The sequence below is a fragment of the Oncorhynchus masou genome, chromosome 22 (assembly GCF_036934945.1).
Source record: "Oncorhynchus masou masou isolate Uvic2021 chromosome 22, UVic_Omas_1.1, whole genome shotgun sequence".
Taxonomy (NCBI): Eukaryota; Metazoa; Chordata; class Actinopteri; order Salmoniformes; family Salmonidae; genus Oncorhynchus; species Oncorhynchus masou.
The window spans coordinates 47,778,437-47,800,513 of NC_088233.1; the positions used below are offsets into that span (position 1 = coordinate 47,778,437).

The 22,077-nt window shown below is 42.5% G+C and overlaps 1 protein-coding gene across 2 annotated transcripts in view; it reads left to right on the top strand.

The window, feature by feature from the left end:
- The window catches only part of LOC135509606 (protein inscuteable homolog), a 96,094-nt gene that overhangs the window by 14,500 nt on the left and 59,517 nt on the right, over window positions 1-22,077 (top strand). Inside the window, exon 1 of one of the 2 annotated variants that reach the window (XM_064930397.1) lies at window positions 19,996-20,171. The exons of the other annotated variant lie outside the window; for it this stretch is intronic. The gene's annotated coding sequence lies outside the window, so the exon portion shown is untranslated. Of the gene's footprint in view, window positions 1-19,995; window positions 20,172-22,077 lie in introns of those variants that run through there. 2 annotated transcript variants of the gene reach the window in all.

Sequence of the window (22,077 nt, forward strand, 5' to 3'; positions counted from 1 at the left end):
TATAGCTTACTTGTACGTATTCATAGCACAGTTATTTCACTCTGTCAGAATTCCGCTCAAATGGTACTCTGTAGAGCTGTTTCATACGAATTTGATGGCGTTTCAGGAGACTCACCCTATTTATGTTACTGAATGTTGTGTTGTCAGTGATGTGGTGTTGCAGTTGTCGTAAACGTATGCTGTTGTTTGAAATGACCATATTCACGTAGGTTTACTTACGTGCTCTCATTTCGAAATGTCCGGATGACACTTTCTGCAGTGTAACGGCTCAAGTTAGGCTGGACCCTCAGCCCAAACTCCCTGAAACTCAAACCACGGTTGACCGCATGGTCAACCAAAGTGGCCCGGATCTCATCTGTGATTGTTCTCCTTCCTCCTCGTTCTTGTCCTCTTCCTCCTCCTCCTCGTCCTCCTCCTTGTCCTTGTCCCCCTCTTACTTTCACTCCTCTTCCTCTAACCCTCTCTCCAAAATTGGCCTCCAATGTTGTCTAAACCAAGAAAGCCATCTAGAAGCCCATTTATAGTGCTCAAGCTCTGATTTCTATGTGAAGAAATTTGCTATAAGTGTTTTCACACGTGAGCGAGCACTGGGTGTAGGTAATCAGTAAATGAGTGTGGCATTTTGAATGGAAGTGTTTCCCAAACAAAACACAAGACCTGATAGTTTTGAATGATGTGTCTGATGAACTGTGTTTAGTGTTTTGTAAAAAGTGTGTTTTACAATTGCAAACTGAGTGTAAAGCCGATAATGTGCTTGCAGTTTTGCGGACTTGGTCTGAAGATTAGATAATTAGTTAATGGTTTCACTGAGTGTGCCTCAAGTACCACTTTTAGTGTCTAAGCGATTGTAAAAACCTTTATTATTTAGTTAGTTAATAAATAAATAAATTGGTGTAGTACTGAATATTCAAAAGAGCTAGGGTTCTTGTGGATCCAGGGATATTGCGACAATCAGAATGAGACTGATGAGGTAATAATAAAAAATTGACTGTCATTGATGTAAGAGATATTTATGAATCTTTAGAGTTTAAGTCGGGAGATAGTAACTCTGGAAATATCTTTTCCCGTGGTGCCCCAAATTCCAAATGAGTTACTTGTTACATGATCAATTGAATCAAGTAATAATTAAATGTAGTAGTTAATTATTCGATAAATAGCAGCATCACATTAATGATAGTCACGTCACGACAGAATATAGGCTGAAAAATATGAAAATGTTTTTTACATTTGTACGTGGAATTTTCAACGCACTTTCAACATATACATAGTTCTGATGATTATTTTAACAACAAATTAGTAATGTAAAATCAATATATTTAGTTGAAGTTTTACCCTTATTTCAATGTTTACAACGCTGGTTGAAATTAGAAAAAAACAGTACTACTGTAGTTGTGGACTTAAAAAAAATACAATGTATTTTCCATGTTGATTCCACGTCACAATACTTTGTCAAATTAAGTTGAAACAACATTGATTCAACCAGTGTTTGCCCAGTGGGGAGTTTCCTCCTACAGTATGTTACTCCTCTGCCCACCCCCCTCTCTAGCTACCTTGCCTGCCTCTTTCTGTACCTCTTGTCTTTCCCTCTCTGTCTCCCCTTCTCTCCCTACCTCCTTTGTTTCCCCTCTCTCCCTTTCTACCCCCACTGCCTGTCTCTAACCCCCCCCCCCCCCTCTCCAAGCTCTGATTGGAAAAGTGGAAGAGGTCTACGAGCTGGAAGGTCTTTTGTATTGGACTATTGGGAGATGGAGTAGGGGAACTTTTCAGTTGAGTGAGTGGGTGAACATAGAAATCCATTGTGTGTGTGCAGTACATATAAGGGTCATGTCTATCTATCTCCTCCTTACAGCGATTGTTGATGCAGTGGAGGGTTCCTCAGGGAGTCTTGAGAGGAGACTTCTCACCTGCATCGCAAATGGAACACTATTCCCTATATAGTGCACTACTTTGGAACAGGGACTATAGGGCTTTATTCAAAAGTAGTTCACTATAACGGGAATAGGGTGACATATGGGATGCAGCCCTCCTCATTCTCTCCTCTAGTTTCTGTGGCCTCTCACTTGTGCTCCCTCGCGGCTTCCTTTACAAGCTGGTCTGTCCTTTAGCAATGGTAGCGAATGAAGAAGTGTGTTTCCCATGATCTCCGCCCGTACCTTACCTTCTGGGAATGTGCCTGTTCACATCAAACGAGACAAGACTGAGTGTGTGACCTCTACACACACACGCACACGTTTAATTTGAAACACCAGAGGTGTTTTTGAAGTGGCGTATGTGCAGTTATGTGCCAAGGGTTTTGTACATGCCCAGCGAATTTCCAGACTAAATTTACTTATCTCATTGACCCAATGCGTGCCCCATTTACCGTGGGCTTTTGATTGTGTGGTGGAATAACACCCCCCCCCCCAAAAAAAACTGAATTCTACCTTGGCTCTGAAGTGATGCCTGTGTTTATTGGCACGAGTAAGGACTGGGCATAGGACTTGCCCCCTCTCCACCTACACACATAATTCACCCCCTCCTCTAATGTCAACCAGCTGGGCCCCGGAGAATCATTTCCGAGTTGCAAAGGATCGTACTGCCCCGCCCTTTCCCCTCCCTCTCCTCCTCCCCTTCTTTCACTTTCATGCCCTCAAGCTTTCTGTGTGTCCCTTTAATGTAGGATTGATTCCACACCCAATGAGGAACCCAACACAGTATCCACACAGTACAAACGTATGGTTTGGCCATGGGATATGAGGGGCATTATCTACATGGCAGGTGTCAGTGGGTGGGGATGGATGGATGGAAAGCGGGTTGTACAGTAAATCTGGCCTATGGATTGATTGCTCTTGACTCCTGTGTTTTGTAGGTCTGCCGTTCTCACAGGCAGCAAACTGTGGCAAAGCTATTGCAAAGGCACTCAATCTACCTGGGGAGCAGTGTCGCGGCAACTCCAAAGGCATTGGGAAGAGATTTACAGTAGAAGATTGAACCAAAATGGTGTCGTCTGCGATGGATGACAATTTACTTCAAAGGACCTTTTGGTTTGATCTCTCTCTTGCCGTGGGAGAAGAACACACCAATCTCATAAAACCTTACCAGAAATATTACGCTGTGGCGTATTAGTGGCAGATTTTTTTTTGTGATGTGGCCATTGTTTCATCAATGCCTGTGAATTCATGCGGTCTCAAATGGTGTCGGTATCGTTCCCTGGCTAAATGTTCAGTACAAACGTGTCAATGCTGTTACCTGGCCACATTTTCAGTTCAAAGCCATCTTATCTTATTCATCAGGTGATGTCTTCATGCCCAAAGGCCTTATTACCAGCATGTGTCATGTTGACTATACACTCTTAGTAAAAAAAGGTGCCATCTACAACCTAAAAGGGTTCTTTGGCTGTCCCTATAGGAGAACCTTTTGGAGAACCATTTTTGGTTCCAGGTAGAATTTTTGTGAGTTCCATGTCGAATCCTTTCCACAGAGGGTTTTACACAAAACCCAAAAAGGGTTCTCCTATGGGAACAACCGAAGAACCCTTTTGGAACCAGCGGAGGCTGCAGAAGGGAGGACGGCTCATAATAATTGCTTAAATGGAGCGAATGGAATCAAACACATGAAAACCAAAACACGTTTGATACCATTCCATTTACCCGCCCCAGCAGCCTCCCCTGTTTGGAACCCTTTTTTCTAAGAGTGCACTACCCCACTACCTGACCATGTGATAACTGGTCTCCAATAATGACCGTATTACAGGATTCTGTCACCTATGTGCCATGTGTTATGTGGTCTCGTTCGATCTCTCTACCCCATTCATTATTAATAAGAAGCTCCTTGTGTTTTTCCTCCCCCCCGTTACTCGGTGTCAGGTACAGCAACAATCTCCTCCATTGGACCGAGGCTCAGGATTCATTTGCAGCTTAAGAGTGTGTCTCAAATGGCACACTATTGCCAACAATAGTGCTCTACTTTTGGACAGAGCCCAATGGGCCCTGGTCAAAAGTAGTGCACCATATAGGGAATAGGGTGCCATTTGGGAAGCAGATTTCGACTTTCGTAGTCTCCCTGCTGCTTAGAGCCATTCAGGGCCTCTATTAGCTGTGTGTTAGGCTGTGGCGCAGCTTCTCTCTCACGTTATATGTATTTAGCCCACTATTTTTGATGGACGGGGGATCTTAGAATGCACTCGGATATTTCTCTTGGCTTGCCGGTCATCTTTCAGAAGGTATGGCAATTACGTCATCCACTATTTTTTAAAGTCAATGATTTTTTAAATTTATTATTGACCGTTAACTATTAAAATGACAGTGTGTTTGTTTGAGCAGCCTTGTGGTAAAGCTATTGGGATATTTACAGGCCCGAGTTTTATTTGGAAAAAAGGGTGAATCCTTGGCTCTTGGTGTCCAAGCAGATGAGATGGTTGGGAAACACTTTGCGATTACACTCACTTTGAAGCAGAGGTTCCATAATTTGTAACGTATCTGTCTATGCTTGTTAGCGTGACGTTTAACAGAGCAGCTGACCTCAGAGCACACTTGTGTTTATGTGCCTTTGTATGGTTGTGTGTGTGTGTGTGTGTGTGTGTGTGTGTATGTGTGTGTGTGTGTGTGTGTGTGCTTGTGTGTGTGTGTGTGTGCATTTGTGTCTGTGTCTATGTCTGTGTGTGTGTGTGCACAAGCGTGTCTATGTAACCTGACCCAGGCTGATCTCATTCTCCGAGTTACATAAGGAGAGCAGGTTGCTATGAGATCTTAGGGAGAGAGCAGACCACTATAGGCAGCAGACCACTGGTCCCCTTCGGAAATGATTCTCCGGGGGCCAAATACTTCACATGGTTTTTGGTAGACCACTGTCGGCCTGACTTGGCCATACAAGGATGTCCTCTTATTTAGTCAAATCAATCTCTGACTGGAGCGTTAAGTTGTCCTCTCCCAAACTGATGACTAACAAGGCTCCAGAGGGCAATTAGGAATTATTGTGGCATACAAGAGAAATCCAAATCTGCGGGACTCTCTCCAAAGCCTCATTACGGTGTGTTTTTACAGATCTTTTGTGTGTAGCCAGAAGTGGAACTAGAACTTTTGTGCGGTGTGCGAAGATTGTGTTTTCTATGTGTGTGTGTGACAGTTACAAAATTGTCACAATCGAAAGGCCAGAAAACCCTGATTTCCCTTTGTTGCAAAAGAGAAAGCTATTCAGGGCAGTGAAGGAAAGTGACCTGGCTGGTCTAGCAGTATGCTGCAGCCTCCGTCACGTCTACAGTGTCGGCATAGGTTCAAATCCGGCCTATCGCCGTTTGACACAACTTCTCGCTATCTGTCAACCTCTCCACCTGTTCAATACAATCTGAAAATTCCTTCAAATACATATATATATATTTTTAAATATGGAGAGACAGGATTATGCAGGTAAAGAGAGACTGTTCCAGAGTGAGACAAACATGGGACATCAGATGCATCCATGTCAAGTCAGACAAGGAATGCATGCATTCACTAGGAAACCATAAATGTAGCTAACTCAGATACCTCCTGCTCCTCGACCTGTTGCTGTTTTTTCCTAAGTTTTATTTTGTTTTATTTTCATTTTGTTCATAAGTGTTTGTCAACACCAGCTACCAACTAGCCAGCTAGCTAGTTTCAATGGAGACCCCTTCGCCTGGAATAGCTAATAAACGTTTCCAGCGCTGTAGAAGCTGTGTTTATTACGCTCTTGTCTGGGACAATATTGACAATCCGGAGTTCCAATGTGGAAATTGTTTGCTAGCGGAGAATTACAGGAACGAGGTGGCTATGCTTAGCAAGCAAAAGTTTTGTGCAAACTTATGGGGGAAACACAAATTGGAACTTTCCCGTTCTCAACTCCTGTGGCTGGACGCCGCTCGGGCCTGATGGATGTTTCCCCGCCTCGCCATCTGTCCCTCTCCGAACGGCCTGTGCTCCCTGGAACTCCCTGGAGCCTACCAAGGAAGTCACCGCCATCTGCTTCTCCTCCTCCATCTTGTAGATGAGTAGATGGAGAACAGCAAGAAGACTGTTCCAATCAGCACTGGTCCCATGTCACAAGTCGTGGAAACCGAAGGCAGCGGCATGCTGCTAAGTGGACTGGATTGGCTGCAAGAGGTTCGGATCAGATTGACATAAGGAATAGCTTCGCTGCACTGGTGCCTGATCTACCTGTGCCTTCATCGCTGGGACTGCCTGTGTCTGTGACAGCTGTGATGACTCCAACTACACTGACTCCAGCAGTGGCTTCGTCATCGAGTTTGGCTCCTTTTTCTCTTTCTGGATCTGGCGGGGCACTGTTTGCTGTGGGAGGTCTGGACCTATTGCCAGAAGCAGCGGTTGTATGCTATCCTACTTCTCATGGACCCGTGAAAGGTTCAACGAATTGTGTGAGGGGTAGGAATGGGCGGATTTCTCCATCCCCTTCTTGTTGTTATTGGACAGTTCTATGGTGAGAAATGTCTCAGTCCCTGGAGCAAAAACCTTGTGATATCCAGGAGCATGAGTATAAGCCATCAATAAGCTGCACCCAAACATTTTAAACCTGTATCGGGAAATTGAGTCTGTCATATTGCATGTGGGATTCAATGACATTATAAAGAGCAGCTCAGAACAGCTGAAGATGGATTTGAAAGAACTGATTGGGTCTCTGCTTGACACCAACAAATGGCGCATAATATCTGGCCTTGTGCCCTCCCTAAATCAGGGCATTGAATGTTTCAGCAGACTTTTATCCCTCCATAACTGGCTACCAGACTGTTGCAGCTCTGTGGGTATAAAATATATTGACAATTTCGATACCTTCTGGAACCAAAGCGATTCACCCAAATCGTTTGGGTTCCTGGATCCTTCCACAGCATTTATAAGGCTGCGTTGAGACAATGACTTATCAATGACCCAAGCCCAGTTCAGTTAATCCCTGCCATTGTGTCGCTGAATGCTTCAGCAAATGTACATTATCCCGGGGGCATTGGAAGACACAATGTAAGTAACCTAATGTATGTCCTCTGCTGATCCTACAGCTATTGTATGCAGTGGATTGATGAGGAATTTAAAAATGGAATGGTTGAGAGGGATGAGGCAAAAAAATGACAAATAAGTCTGGCTGCACAACCGATTGGCAAACATACTGCAAAGTGAGAAATCATTTGACTAAACTGAATAAAAAACTACACTATGAAACAAAGATCAATTATATAAGAATGCTAATAAAAAACTTTGGAGCACCCTAAATGAAATTTTAGGCAAAAAGGCTAACTCAGCTCCATCAAAAACCACTGCCATTTTCATTGGCAAGATTAGCACATTTAGGCATGGCATGCCAGCAACACACGCTGACACTACACATCCAAGTATAACCGATAAAATTCTGAAAGATAAGTTTGAAAGATTGAATTACGTAAAGTGAGTGTGGAAGAAGTGAAAAAATGATTGTTGTCTATCAATTAAATTACTGAGGATAATAAATAACTCCTATTTGTTATATCTTCAAACTAAGCCTACTGGAAAATGTGTGGCCTCAGGCCTGGAGGGAATCAAAAGTAATGCCAATACCCAAGAATAGTAAAGCCTCCTTTAAAGACTCAAATAGCCGCCCAATCAGCCTGTTACCAACCTTTAGTAAACTTTTTTTTGTGTGTTTGACCAGATACAACACTATTTACTGTAAACAAATTGACAAGATACTTTCAGCACACTTATAGGGAAGGACATTCAACAAGCACTGCACTTACACAAATGACTGACAATTGGCTTTGAGAAAGTGATGATAAAAAGATTGTAGGAGCTAAACTCAGCAAAAAAAAGAAACGGACCTTTTTCAGAACCCTGTCTTTCAAAGATAAGTTGTAAAAATCCAAATAACTTCACAGATCTTCATTGTCAAGGGTTTAAACACTGTTTCCCATGCCTGTTCAATGAACCATAAACAATTAATGAACATGTACCTGTGGATTAAGACACTAACAGCTTACGGACGATAGGCAATTAAGGTCACAGTTATGAAAACTTATGACACTAAAGAGGCCTTTCTACTGACTCTGAAAAACACCAAAAGAAAGATGCCCAGGGTCCCTGCTCATCTGCGTGAACGTGCCATAGGCATGCTGCAAGGATGCATGAGGACTGCAGATGTGGCCAGGGCAATAAATTGCAATGTCCGTACTGTGAGACGCCTAAGACAGCGCTACAGGGAGACAGGACGGACAGCTGATCGTCCTCGCAGTGGCAGACCACTTGTAATCACACCTGTGGGAGTGGTACAGGATGGCAACAACAACTGCCCGAGTTACACCAGGAACGCTCAATCCCTCCATCAGTGCTCAGACTGTCTGCAATAGGCTGAGAGAGGCTGTACTGAGGGCTTGAAGACCTGTTGTAAGGCAGTGGACACAAACCCACCGTCGCTGGACCAGATAGGACTGGCAAAAAGTGCTCTTCACTGACGAGTCACGGTTTTGTCTCACCAAAGGTGATGGTCAGATTCGAATTAGTGTCACAGCATCATCGGACTGAGCTTGTTGTCATTGCAGGAAATCTCAACGCTGTGCATTACAGGGAAGACATCCTCCTCCCTCATGTGGTACCCTTCCTGCAGGCTCATCCTGACATGACCCTCCAGCATGACAATGCCACGAGCCATGCTGCTCATTCTGTGCGTGATTTCCTGCAAGAGAGGAATGTCAGCATTCTGCTATGGCCAGCGAAGAGCCCAGATCTCAATCCCATTGAGCACGTCTGGGACCTGTTGGTTCGGAGGGTGAGGGCTAGGGCCATTCCCCCCAGAAATGTCAGTGAACTTGCAGATGCCTTGGTGGAAAAGTGGAATAACATTTCACAGCAAGAATAGGCAAATCTGGTGCAGTCCATGAGGAGGAGATGCACTGCAGTACTTAATACAGATGGTGGCCACACGAGATAATGACTGTTACTTTTGAATTGGACACATTATTTGGTTCAGGGACACATTATTCAATTTCTGGAACTTGTTCAGTTTATCTCTCAGTTGTTGAATCTTGGTTATGTTCATACAAATATTTACACATTTTAAGTATGCTGAAAATAAACGCAGTTGACAGTGAGAGGACAATTCTTTTTTTGCTGAGTTTATATTCTTAGACTTCAGTGGGGTTTTTGACATTATTTTTTATCATAGTCTGCTGATGGAAAGAAGGACATGTTATGGGCTTACACCCTCTGCTATATTGTGGATAAAGAGTTACCTGTCTAACAGAACATAAAGGGTGTTATTTAATGGAAGCCACTCCAACATAATCCAGGTAGAATCAGACATTTCCCAGGGAAGCTGTCTGGGCCCCTTACATTTTTCAATCTTTACTAATGACATGCCATTGGCCTTGAGTAGAGCCAGTGTGGCTACGTATGCGGATGACTCAACACTATAGGCGTCAGCGACTTCAGCAAGTAAAATCACTGCAACACTTAACAAAGAGCTACAGTTAGTTTCAGAATGGGTGGCAAGGAATATTTTAGTCCTAAATATTTAAAAAAAAAACTAAAAGCATTGTATTTGGGACAAATAATTCACTGAACCCTAAACCTCAACTACATCTTATAATAAATAATGTGTCAATTTAGCAAGTTGAGGTGACTACTACTTGGATTATTTCTGGATTGTAAACTGTCATGGTCAGAACATGTTGATACATCAGTAACAAAGATGGGGAGATGTCTGTCCATAATAAAGTGCTGATATGCCTTTTTAACAACACTATCAACAAGACAGGTCCTACAGGCTTTATTTTCTGTTCACTTGTGTGGTCAGGTTCCACAAAGAGGGACCTTGGAAAATTACAATTGGCTCAGAATAAGTCAGCACGGCGGTCCCTTAAATGTACACGGAGAGCTAACATTAATAATATGCATGTAAACCTCTCATGGCCCAAAGTGGAGGAGAGATTGAATTCACAACTACTTGTTTTTGTAAGAAGCATTGACATGCTGAAAGCACAGAGCTGTCTGTTTAAACTGCTAGCACACAGCTCAGACACCCATGCATACCCTACAAGACATGTCACCGGAGGTCTCTTCACAATCCTCAAGTCAAGAACAGACTGTGGGAGGCGCACAGTACTACATAGAGGGGTGGCTACATGGATCTCTATTCCACATCAAGTAACTGTAGCAGTAGAATCGGATTTTTTAAAAACAGATGAAGATACACCTTATGGAACAGCGGGTACTGTGAAGAGAAACACAGGCACAGACACATTCACATAAGACACGCTCTCTACACACATGTACAGATGGATGTTGTATTGTAAATATGTGATAGTGGATTAGTGACCTGAGGGAATACACTAAATGTATTGGGTAAAGTGTTAGGAAATGTAATATCATGTAATATTTTAAACTCTATATACTGTAACTGTCTTAATGTTTGTTGCTGGACCCCAGTGGGAATGGGGATCCTTAATAAATACAAATACAAATGAGACCAAGTTGATGAAACAATCGTGATACGTACAATACATGTGAGGTGAGCGATGTGTGAGAGAGGAGAGGGATATGAAAAGAGTGATAGGAGTGAAGTTCATACTTAGTGCCACCTGTCAGCTGGGGATAACACGCACACTTAATATGTCAGACATCCATCTTTCTCTTCTCTGATAGCAGGCTCCTTTTCTCTCTTTCATTCCGTAATGGGCCACTTAAGTTAGGCAGAAAGGGGCTCATATACCTTACTTCATAAAATACATCCCAATATGCTTCATCTCTCTCTCTCCCCTGTTTCCCTCTCTTTGCATCCCTTATTCCCCTATTCACACACTTGTGCTCTTGCAGTCTCACCAATGAAACTTGGTTTCCCTATATGGATGATTCTATAGAAGTGATGCAAATCGCTATCCCCAATAAAATGACAATAAAAAAAAAACATGTCTCCAAACTTAGGAAATTGATTTACACCATGATATGTTTTAATTCAATAGTGAAGTTTGATCAAACACACATCATTTTGTGCGGTGCAGGGATGAAAAAAGTAGTTAAAAAAGAAATGGAGCCTAATGAGCTCCACTGCGTACCTTTATTTAATAAACGAACAGAGTTTCGATCCTACAAGGATCTTTGTCAGGTTATTTCACCAGAAGTGTACCACACCCATGTTTATAGACCTAAAATAAGCACCAATTCGGCCGAGAGGCCGGTGTTTGGAGGATATATTGGCACGGGTGTTAGGCCCGAGACGAAGTCGTTCGGCCGGCAAACCCTGCCAATGTATCTTCAAAACATCAGCTTTGAGGGCATTATCACTTTTATACAATGGGTTACCAACATATTCAAATAATGATTGACATATTTTCATTAAAAACGTTACTTTGATGAATTTATTCATACTAGTTCATCTTTCCACAATACATAGTCCCGGCACAAATCTAGGGTTGCTACCCAAGCCGGCTGGTCGTTCATCCTATCGGTTCGGTTGCCAGAGATCCGACCCAATCGTTCAGTCTTTTTGTTCTCTATCTATGGACACGACCCAGTCCTTCTTTCTAAATGTTCCATTGCCATACTGGCTGGCAACGTTCTTATCCCTTGCTTGCTAGCTAGCCAACTACGGCTAACTTACAGTCAGCCAGAATAACAGCAAAGTAGCTACATTTGCGTTTATTTAAGCTGTTTTCTAGTGACATTTATTTGGATGCATCCATAACAATGAGTTAATGAGGTGTGATTTCGCCTGGCATAGAAAATGTGCTCACTCATCAGGACACTGTTGTTCAGAGGAGCTAGCCGACAAGACAGCTAACACAATCACTTCAAACAGAAGATGGAAAAACTGCAAACTAGCTGCACTTAGTTTCGTTTGACCTTTCTTCAATTGACATTTTTTTTGTATATATCCATAAAAATTGCCAGCTGATTCATGATTTCGACTGGCTGAGAAACGTTGCCTGCCTGTCTGTCTCGTCCCGTCCCGACTCGTTCATTACTATGGGACAGCTGGAGACCGAATTTGAATATTGAAACAATGTTGCAAATGTCGGTGAGAAAAACAAGGTTTATGCAAATCTCCATTGTTGAAAACTGAATGTTAGTCTAAAGGAATTGTGAAATAATGCCTAGATGCTTTTTATAGTGGAGATCTAGTTTATAAATTGCTTGGCTGGGCTAATGAAACAGTGGATTGCGCAGTCAGATGGAACAGAATAAATAGTAATTTTAACATCATAGATATAGCCGGTGGTAACTTGTGGAATAGACACGGGCTGGAATTCAGTTTTAACCAATCAACATTTAGGATTAGACCTTAAACATATTTAAGTTAAAAGGGGCAGCACAAAAACAATAATTTATACAGTGCCTTCGGAAAGTATTCAGAAAACCTTGACTTTTTCCACATTTTATTACGTTACAGCCTTATTCTAAAATGGATTTTTTTAAATTATCCTCAGCAATCTACACACAATACCCCATAATGACAAAGCTAAAAACAGTAAAAAAATAAATAGCAAATGTATAAAAAATAATAAACAGAAATACCTTATTTAGATAAGTATTCAGACCCTTTGCTATTAGACTCACAATTAAGCTCAGGTGCATCCTATTTCCATTGATCATCCTTTAGATGTTACTACAACTTGATTGGAGTCAACCTGTGGTAAATTAAATTGATTAAACCCGATGGACCATCGAAAATAGCTGTGCAGGAACGCTCCCCATCCAACCTGACAGCGCTTGAGAGGATCTGCAGAGAAGAATGGTAGAAACTCCCCAAATACAGGTGTGCCAAGCTTGTAGCGTCCTACCCAAGAAGACTCGATGCTGTAATCGCTGCCAAAGATGCTTCAACAAAGTACTGAGTAAAGGGTCAGAATACTTATGTATATGTAATATTTCAGTTTTTATTTGCAATAAATTACCAAAAATGTGCTTTGTCAATATGGGGTATTATGTGTAGATTGCTGAGGAGAAGAATTTATTTAATCAATTTTAGAATAAGTCCTCATTTTGTCCTTTTGGCAACATGGTTTACAATCGGAATATCTATTGATGTCCCCCTCCTCGCCTCGGGACTTTGACATGCTCGATACCCATGTACTGTAATGAGGCAACATTATGTCTGGCAGTCATTTAAAAAAACAAAAAGTTATTTAACCTTTATTTAACTAGGCAAGTCAGTTAAGAACAAATACAAGAACAATGACGGCCTAGTAACAGTGCTTTGTACAGGAGCAGAACAACAGATTTTTACCTTGTCAGCTCGGGGATTCAATCTAGCAACCTTTCGGTTACTGGCTCAACGCTCTAACCACTAGGCTATCTGCCACCTCATAAAGTGCATAGTGACTAGACTTCTGGGATCTTGGTTTCTGATACTACTCCTATGTTCGGATATGCATGTCTTGAGTGCCCGGCGCATGTTGCCCACATAGGCCAGGCCTCAAGGGTGTTTAAATAGGTAGACTGCGTTCTTTGTAGCACATGTTATGATAACCTTTTCAAATGTATCAAAAGTTTCCTGACATAGGATGGTTGAATGTGTGGATGGTTGAATGTGCGGAGAAGCGGTGACATGGGAGAACTCATGAAGGTTGAACATCAGGCGGGCTGCCGCATTCTCTGTAAATTGCAGGGATTTGATGGCATAAGCGGGGAGCCCAGCCAACAGAGAGTTGCAGTAGTCTAGATGGGGGATGACAAGAGCCTGGATTAGGACCTGCGCTGCTTCCTGTTTATTATAGTAGACTCCAGACACCCAAGTCATGGACTGTTCTCTCTGCTACTGCACGGCAAGCGGTACCCGAAGCACCACTTCTGGAACCAACAGGATCCTGAACAGCTTTTATCACCAAGCCATAAGAGTGCTAAATAGTTAGTCCGGGTAGCTATCTGTTAAATATTTAACTATCTGCATTGACTGTTTTTGCAACAACAACAAAAATAATCTGCTACTACCATTTATTATCTATCCTGTTGCCTAGTCACTTTATCCATACCTATATGTACAGGTCATTTGGAAAGTATTCAGACACCTTGACCTCCCACATTTTGTTACGTTCTTTACTCTAAAATGGATCAAATGACCTACTGGATATTCCGATTACCATACCCAAGAAGACAAGGCTGTAATCGCTGCCAAAGGTGCTTCAACAAAGTACTGAGTAAAGGGTCTGAACACTTATGTAAATGTGATATTTTATTTATTTATTTCTTTCTAAAATCTGTTTTTGCTTTGTAATTATGGGGTATTGTGTGTAGATCGATCAGGAAAAATAACTATTTAATCAATTTAATAATAAGGCTGTAACGTAACAAAATGTAGAAAAAGTCAAGGGGACTGAATACTTTCCGAATGCACTGTAGGTCTAAAGACGTAGCTTAAAGGGCAACAGGGATTTTTTGTGTTGTTGCTCTGCACTATTCTACTCATATAAACGTAACTTTGAGGGTGGTTCTCAAACACACCCTCAAACAACAAATATTTAAACGTCACTCTTTCCAAACAACAGGAAGTACTTTTACCTTCCTGTCCAAAGACAACCGTTCAAATTTGACAGCTGGCTAACCTTGGCACATTTACGTAAATGTTGATTAATGAGCATTGTCCCTGTCAAATAAACCTGCTAAAGAACAGTAAAGTAAATAAAGTTGTATTTTGAAAAGTTCTCTGACACTTCATTTCTCAGTTTTCTATTAAAATGGTGTGCAATGTGAAATCCAGGAAGTGAACAATCCACTGTGTGCATTCAACATGTCTCCCTATTTATATTACAGTTGGTCTAAACTTGGCTTTTGTTGAAATAGCAACACTGCCATGTTTTATTAATTCTCCCATCGCCCACATGAGGCCTTTAAGTTGGCCTGTCAAAATAATATAGCCTTCAAAGTGCCACTCAATCATTTCAGACAGAGCAGTCAAACAGAGTAAGGGACCTTCCACGGAAAGCACTGACAGCTCCCGCAGTCAGCTTAGCTTCACGTAATCAGAGCTTTTCCGGTGCACGAGGAGATACACTCCATTCAATTGAAAACTTTACCTGACAACTAAGGGTTTATGATATATTTGACAATATTCAAATATGGTCTACTTGAAAAGAATTTAGAACTAGAGAAGTACATTTCCTGAAGATAAAAAGATGTGGTGTGCTTGCTAGCTTGTTTTAAAATATTTACAGATTTGAAATAAGAAATAGTAGTGATAGTGTCTGCCGTAGTAATGGTGGTGACTAATTATAGTTGAAAAAGTAGGTAGAGGGAAAGGTTGATTGATTGATTCGATACGAACAGATAGCTTAAACATGTGAAAGTTGGTTTGGTGTCTTGAGCTCGAACAGTTCAAGAGTTGTTATAGTGGGCTAGTAGTGGAAGTCGTGGGGACTGTGACAGTAGTGGTGGTGGTAGTAGTGGTAGTTAATGTAATAGTATTGGTATTACTAGTGACTGCGGCACAGCCGCGAGGCTGCTGATGGTGAATTTTTTCTTCTTCTTCTGAGTAAATCAAATTATAATAATACAAATAATTTGCCTTCAGCAAGCACACCTAATTCATGTAAAGGGTTGGCATAGCCTTCCTGGGGACCCCAAAGGGTGCACATTTAGTTTTTTACCCTAGCACTAAACAGCTGATTCAAATAATTAAAGCTTAATGGTGAGTTGATCATTTGAATCTGCTGTGTAGTGCTTGGGGTCCCCAGGAAACGCTGGGTTAGAACCTCATTATCTCATGTGCACTGTATTTTCACCAAGTGCATATTATATGGTCTTGCAAGTGCACTTTAAAAAATCCCCTTATCACTATCAAAGAATAACTTGATACGGTAGTTATTGTAGTTTAGGACCTATAGCACTAACCATTTCCACAGGCGGTCTCACTGTGCAGCTAATGACACAAAAAGGTGTAGAACGTTTGACGTCTTCCTGAGAGATGCCTCTGCCTGCCTGGGGATGCTGACGGATAGAGTTCAGGAGCGTTGTAGATGTAAGAGGCTGAGACGCACGGAGCGATGCTGGGAAGGAGTGGGCGGGAGAATGCATTGGGGGAGGTGGTTGGGGGGGGGGTCCAGGTTTTTTGTTGAAGTTGCTGTTATCGAAAGTCGCTGCTTCCTGTTTTGTAGGTTGAAAGAGCTGTGGAGCTAAGGGGACATGCGAGGGAGGAGGGGGGGAAGGGAGGGAGGGAGGATGCGTCCTGTGCAAAGTGAGTCACTATACAGAAGTGTCAGGGCTAATTAGGCTCTCCTACTCGGAGAGTTCCATCTCCATGGCAGAGAAGGGAGGGGAGGGGATGGTCGGCGAGGGGGGTCATCTAAGCCAGGTAGAGGCCAACTCTCAGTGTGCTCTCTCTCTCTACGAGGGAGACTTGTGGATAGAGGGATGTGGGAAAGAGCGAAAGAGAGAGGAGGGGATGATATGGGGGAGGAGAGATAGAAGTAGGGAGGAAATAAACAGAGCAGAAGAGAAAGGGAGGACAGAAGAGGGAAAATAAAGAGGGGGATAGAGAGAAAGAGGGGCAGGAGAGAATAGGAGGAGGAAGAGAAGAATGTCAGGACAGGGCACAGAATTGTAGTATATGGGTGATTCAACAGAAGTGGTGCAAATTGAGGTTTGAACATATTTAAAGTATTTTTCATCAAGGATCTCTCTGTACTTTGCTCCATTCATCTTTCCCTCGATCCTGACTAGTCTCCCAGACCCTACCTCTGAAAAACATCCCTAGATTATGATGCTGCCACCATCATGCCTCACCTTAGTCGATGGTACCAGGTTTCCTCCAGACATGACACTTTGCATTCAGGCCAAAGAGTTCAATCTTGGTTTCATCAGACCAGAAAATCTTGTTTCTCATGGTCTGAGAGTCCATAGGTGCCTTTTGGCAAACTCCAAGCGGGCTGTCATGTGCCTTTTGCTGAGGAGTGGCTTCTGTCTGGCCACTCTACCATAAAGGCCTGATTGGTCAAGTTCTGCAGAGATGGTTGTCCTTCTAGAAGGTTCTCCCATCTCCACAGAGGAACTCTGGAGAGTGACCGTCAGGTTCTTGGTCACCTCCCTGACCAATGCCCTTCTCCCTCGATTGCTCAGTTTGGCCCAGTTAGCTCTAGGATGAGTCTTGATGGTTCCAAACGTCTTCCATTTCAAGAATGATGGAGGCCACTGTGTTCTTGGGGACCTGCTGAAATGTTTTGTACCCTTACCCAGATTTGTGTCTCGACACAATCATGCCTCGGAGTTCTATGGACAACTCCTTCGACCTCATGGCTTGGTTTTTGCTCTGACATGCACTGTCAAGTGTGGGAACTTACATAGACAGGTGTGTGCCTTTCCAAATCATGTTCAATAAATTGAATTTACCACAGGTGGACTCCAAAAAAGTTGTAGAAACATCAAGGATGATCAATGGAAACAGGATGCAGCTGAGCTCAATTTCGAGTCTCATAGCAAAGGGTCTGAATATTTATGTAAATAAGGTATCTGTTTTTTATTTTGAATACATTTGCAAACATTTCTGAAAAGCTCTTTTTGCTTTGTCATTATGGTGTATTGTGTGTAGATTGATGAGCGAAAAAAATTATGTAATCCATTTTAGAATAAGGCTGTAACGTAACCAAATGTGGAAAAGGAAAGGGGTCTGAATACTTTTCGAATGTACTGTATGTTCTCTGCTTGTGTCAATGGGTTGCCACCCCAGCTCTACCAGAGTTGAGCTCCAACAACATCAAAACTTTTCTTTTCTTAATATGAAGCTTCACAGTTTTCCCTTGCTCGGCGAATGGAGAAGTATTTCAACAAAACAAGTGAAACTTGTCCTCAGTGAATCAGACTTCTGATATGTTGTGGTACTTTCTCTTTAAAGTTAAGATGGCGGACAGGAAAAAAGGAGAAACGTGGAACATTGTAGAAGTAAATATGGAATGGGGGAATCCACAAGCGTTCTGGAAGATCTGATGAAGAAGAAGATGGTTGACAGAAAAAAAGGAGAAAAGTGGAACATGTTTTGAGTGAATATGGAGTGGTGGAGAACACAGAACGTTTGGAAGAGCAACAGAAGGAAATTGAATGTAAACGAGAGTGAGCATGAATTAACTGCGGTGGCAGGTGCGGTGAAGACCGCTGAGTTTGAGCCTCTTCCTGATGATGACAAAGATGATTCTGGCCCAGTAGAAGTTCGATTTTTTTGGAGAGAATGGATCCTTGTCTTCTGGCAGATCCATATGTGGTGTCAGGTTGGGTGGAAAGCAGGTTGGGGAATGTTGGGTTGGTGAAAGTGACTCGAAGTGGAATCGTGTAGATTTTTTGCATTTCTGCTGTCCAGAGGGAGTGTGCACCACACCACGTGACAGGGGACAAGAACTGTGACTTGCTTTCCTCTCCGGAGCAGGGCACCGTTAAAAGGAGTGATAACTGGGGTGGCGTTAAGTGTTGAGGAGGATCAACTGAAGTTGAAGATTCCCGGTGTCTGTGACGCCCGCCAATTGGTGCGACGCAGACCCAGTGGGGAGCGTGGTGAAACAGAGAAGACACTGTCTGTACTACTGAGTTTTGATGCAGAGTCTTTAACAGATAAAGTCAGTTATCACTTGTGTGTTTGTCCTGAATCCATTACAGTGTTTTAGGTGTCAAGCTTATGGTCATGTGGCAGCAGTGTGTAGGATGGAGATTCCTACATGTGATAAATGTGCAGGAGAACATGAGTGCCTAGAACCTGTAGTTTGAATAGATGTTAGATAGCTTAATAGTTATGCTCAGTGATATCATACACATGTGTTTAAAACTTACCAGCAGTTACCACAGTCCATTGGCCGAAAGTAAGTAACTAGCTATTTCCCCCCTCTGTTAGCATTGGCAAGCCATAAGCTAACTCAGGGGGTTCCCAAACGTTTTGGCCCGTGACCCCAATTTGATAAACAATTTTTCATGACCTCACACCATGTAAAAAAAGTGATGTAATCAATGGCCAATGGACTATGACAGTCTATTAAAAATCAGTCTGACAGAACGTTTGACAGTATTTCAATCTGAAGGAAGTATGGTTTGAAGTGACTGAAATCAATCAGAAAGGTATCGGGAAGTTCAGAAGATCACCAGGCAATAATTATGTGTGATCTTCTGTGTAGAAAATAAAGTTATCATTGACAATGTTCTTTTTCCCCCCAGTCTGATTTAGTGCCTGGTTTTGTCCACTCCTATGCGGCTTGTGGGCATTGTAGAGCAAAACAGTTTAATCTTCCAGTGATGGGGTTATAATATTTCGCAGCTTAAACTGTTCAAAAGGTAGAGCCACATTTGTAGGAAGAAAACAGAACTGCTCTGTTTATCACTGACATATCCCCGGTTCTATGAACCAAGCGCAATTTCTTTACATTTTATTTCAGTTTCTCTCGTGACCCCATTTTCAAATAAGGCGACCGCTAGTTTGGGAAAAACTAACTCAAACCAAAAATACCACTGTTATCTGGGGAATGCTCTACTTTTAGACTCTCTTGAGATATCAACTAGAGGGGATTTTGGATTCTGGAAAGAACCTGTTGATCTTTGCAATATTCTTAAACCTAGGGCAGATTGTTCAGTGTACCAGCTAGCCCACTGATTATTTGGTCATTGACTATTTGCTGTCCATCTGCTTAGCCACATATGGTGTAGCTAGCAGCATTTTTGATATACCGTTTCTTTTAACACCGTCTCCTTCCGTGCCCACCATGCTGGTGTTTATATCACTATGGGTTCCATAGTGCTACCGTAGTCTGTTCCAGCATAACTATCTTTTGTTGCTAGGATGCCTATAGCTTTTGTTAGCTGCTTCAGTCGCTGTGAACAGGCTCTGTTAGTGTTGCCCTGTGGGTCTGAGAGGACAGGGCCCACATTGAGACAGCCCACTGTGTGTGGGACTGGAATGCCAGAGCAGAGCAAAGTGCTGTCATGTTCCCACCACCCACCCAGCTATCCTACCCATCCTTCCTAGGCCTTCCCCTCCCGATGACAGCCTCGTAGCTGAGGTTGTGACCACAGTCTCCTCCTGTGAACCTCCTCTCATAGCTCAATTAGAGGACTGGTAGGACACTATGCCATCTAGTCGCCCATACGGGGCATATCATGTCTATTTAAAGGCCAGGGAGGTCAGATGGCTGCGCTAGTTAGTTACTTCCTGGGAACCCACTCTCCCAAGGGAAAACAGAGCTGTGGGATTGGTTTGAGGAATTTGTCTAGCACCACTCTGAACTTTAAGCTTTTTATTAGATGGTAAGTGGACTTCCTTATTCCTTCTTAAACTGCATAGTATCCCGATTCTCCTTTTGTTATATGCTATTTTACTTCCTCTGGCAAACTAATGAGGAGCTCTATAGGGCTGTATTATGCTTTATGTTTTTGGCTTGTGGACCTAATTGCTGGATCCAGGCAGTGGTTTCACGTAAAAACTGAAACGGGCTTAATGTTCCCACACAAAGCATTAAAAAGTCCTGAAAATGTATTGCTAACTGTGACTCTGCAATTATTAAGACCACAGACATTGAGGCCTGCAGACAATGACATGTTTGTCTGGAACTGTTTACAGTATCTTACACCAAATAAAGGAAAATAGCAACGACTGTGTGGTGTCTCAGTGACTCTGTCAATTGTACGGTAGCTCAGTTTCGAAATGGCCGACATTCAGGACTTTCATAGTAATCAGCATAAACCTTTAGTGCATTGTATGTCACATGGTTTGCTACCCCATACTGTTAAGGAATTGAATATTTTGTGGTGAATTAGCGAGATGGATCTCATGCACAATGCAGGGGCTGACAATACACGCTGGAGATGGATACCACATAAGACATCACACACGCGCACACACCACCCACACACACAAACTGCAAGTGCCGCAATAAATTAAAGTGCACACCTGAGTGATTTCCCTCAGCAGTCCTTAGACACACAAACCGCTAGGCGGTTGTTATTCTACCCCATATGTGACACGGCTTAAACAGAAGTGTCCTTTGTTTCTGCACCTGAGCCGACCACATTCTCCATGGCACGGGCAGGAAGCCATTTGGACACTCAGATTTCCTTTTAGACTTGAAAATAACACTGAAACATGGTTTCTGAGGAACGTTAGGAAAATACCTCAGCAGCACTATAATTTCAAGTCAGTAAAATACCTAGATGTCAGAGCTTTGACGTGTTCTAATAGTACCATGTTGTGCAAGTCACAAATCAAATCACAGTTTATTGGTCATGTACAGTACACCGTTTTTTTAGATGTTATCGCAGGTGTAGCGAAATGCTTATGTTTCGAGCTCCAACAGTGCAGCAATATCTAGCAATACAATAACAACACACACATCATCCACAATACAAATGTTAAAAAGAACAAGAAAGTAAGACATATCATAACGAGCAATGTCAGTTCGGATTATAAATATATATTTGTGTGAATGGTGTGTGTATAGACAGTATGGACAGTATACGAATAGAAAAGGTGTGTACAGCAATAGTTATACAGGATGAGTCATGACTAAAATACAGTATGTACAGTACATAGGCCAGCAATCGCTAAGGTTCAGGGCAGGGTACTGTACTGTCTCTGCCTTCTAGATGGTAGCGGAGCAACTACAGTGCCTTCAGAATGTATTCACACCCCTTGCTTGACTTTTTCCTCATTTTGTGGTGTTTAAAATGGATTACATTGAGATTCCGTGTCACTGGTCTACACACAATACCCCATAATGTCAAAGTGGAGTTATGTTTTTGTACAAATTCATTCAAAATGAAAAGCTGAAATGTCTCGAGTCATGTATTCAATCCCTTTGTTATGGCAAGCCTAAATAGGTTCAGGAGTAAGAATGTGCTTAACTTACCCGAGAAGCCTGAACTGTCAGCGCCTCATGAGGCCTGAACTGTCAGAGCCCATATAGGGAATCAGAACCTGCTGCAACTCTGCTATGCGCACTGACAGTCCATAGACCTCATGGTTCCAAAAACAATACTTACCTTGCGAGCCTGACATGTCAGAACACGTATCGCAAGGAACCACAAGTCCAAAACAGAACCCTTGTCGTGACTTGGTGAAGAACACGCGCTCGGCTGCATATTATCAACCAATCGATGAACAAGGCAGGCCGAGGCTCAAACCCACAGGAACCTGCAGTAACCTGGAAACGGTGTA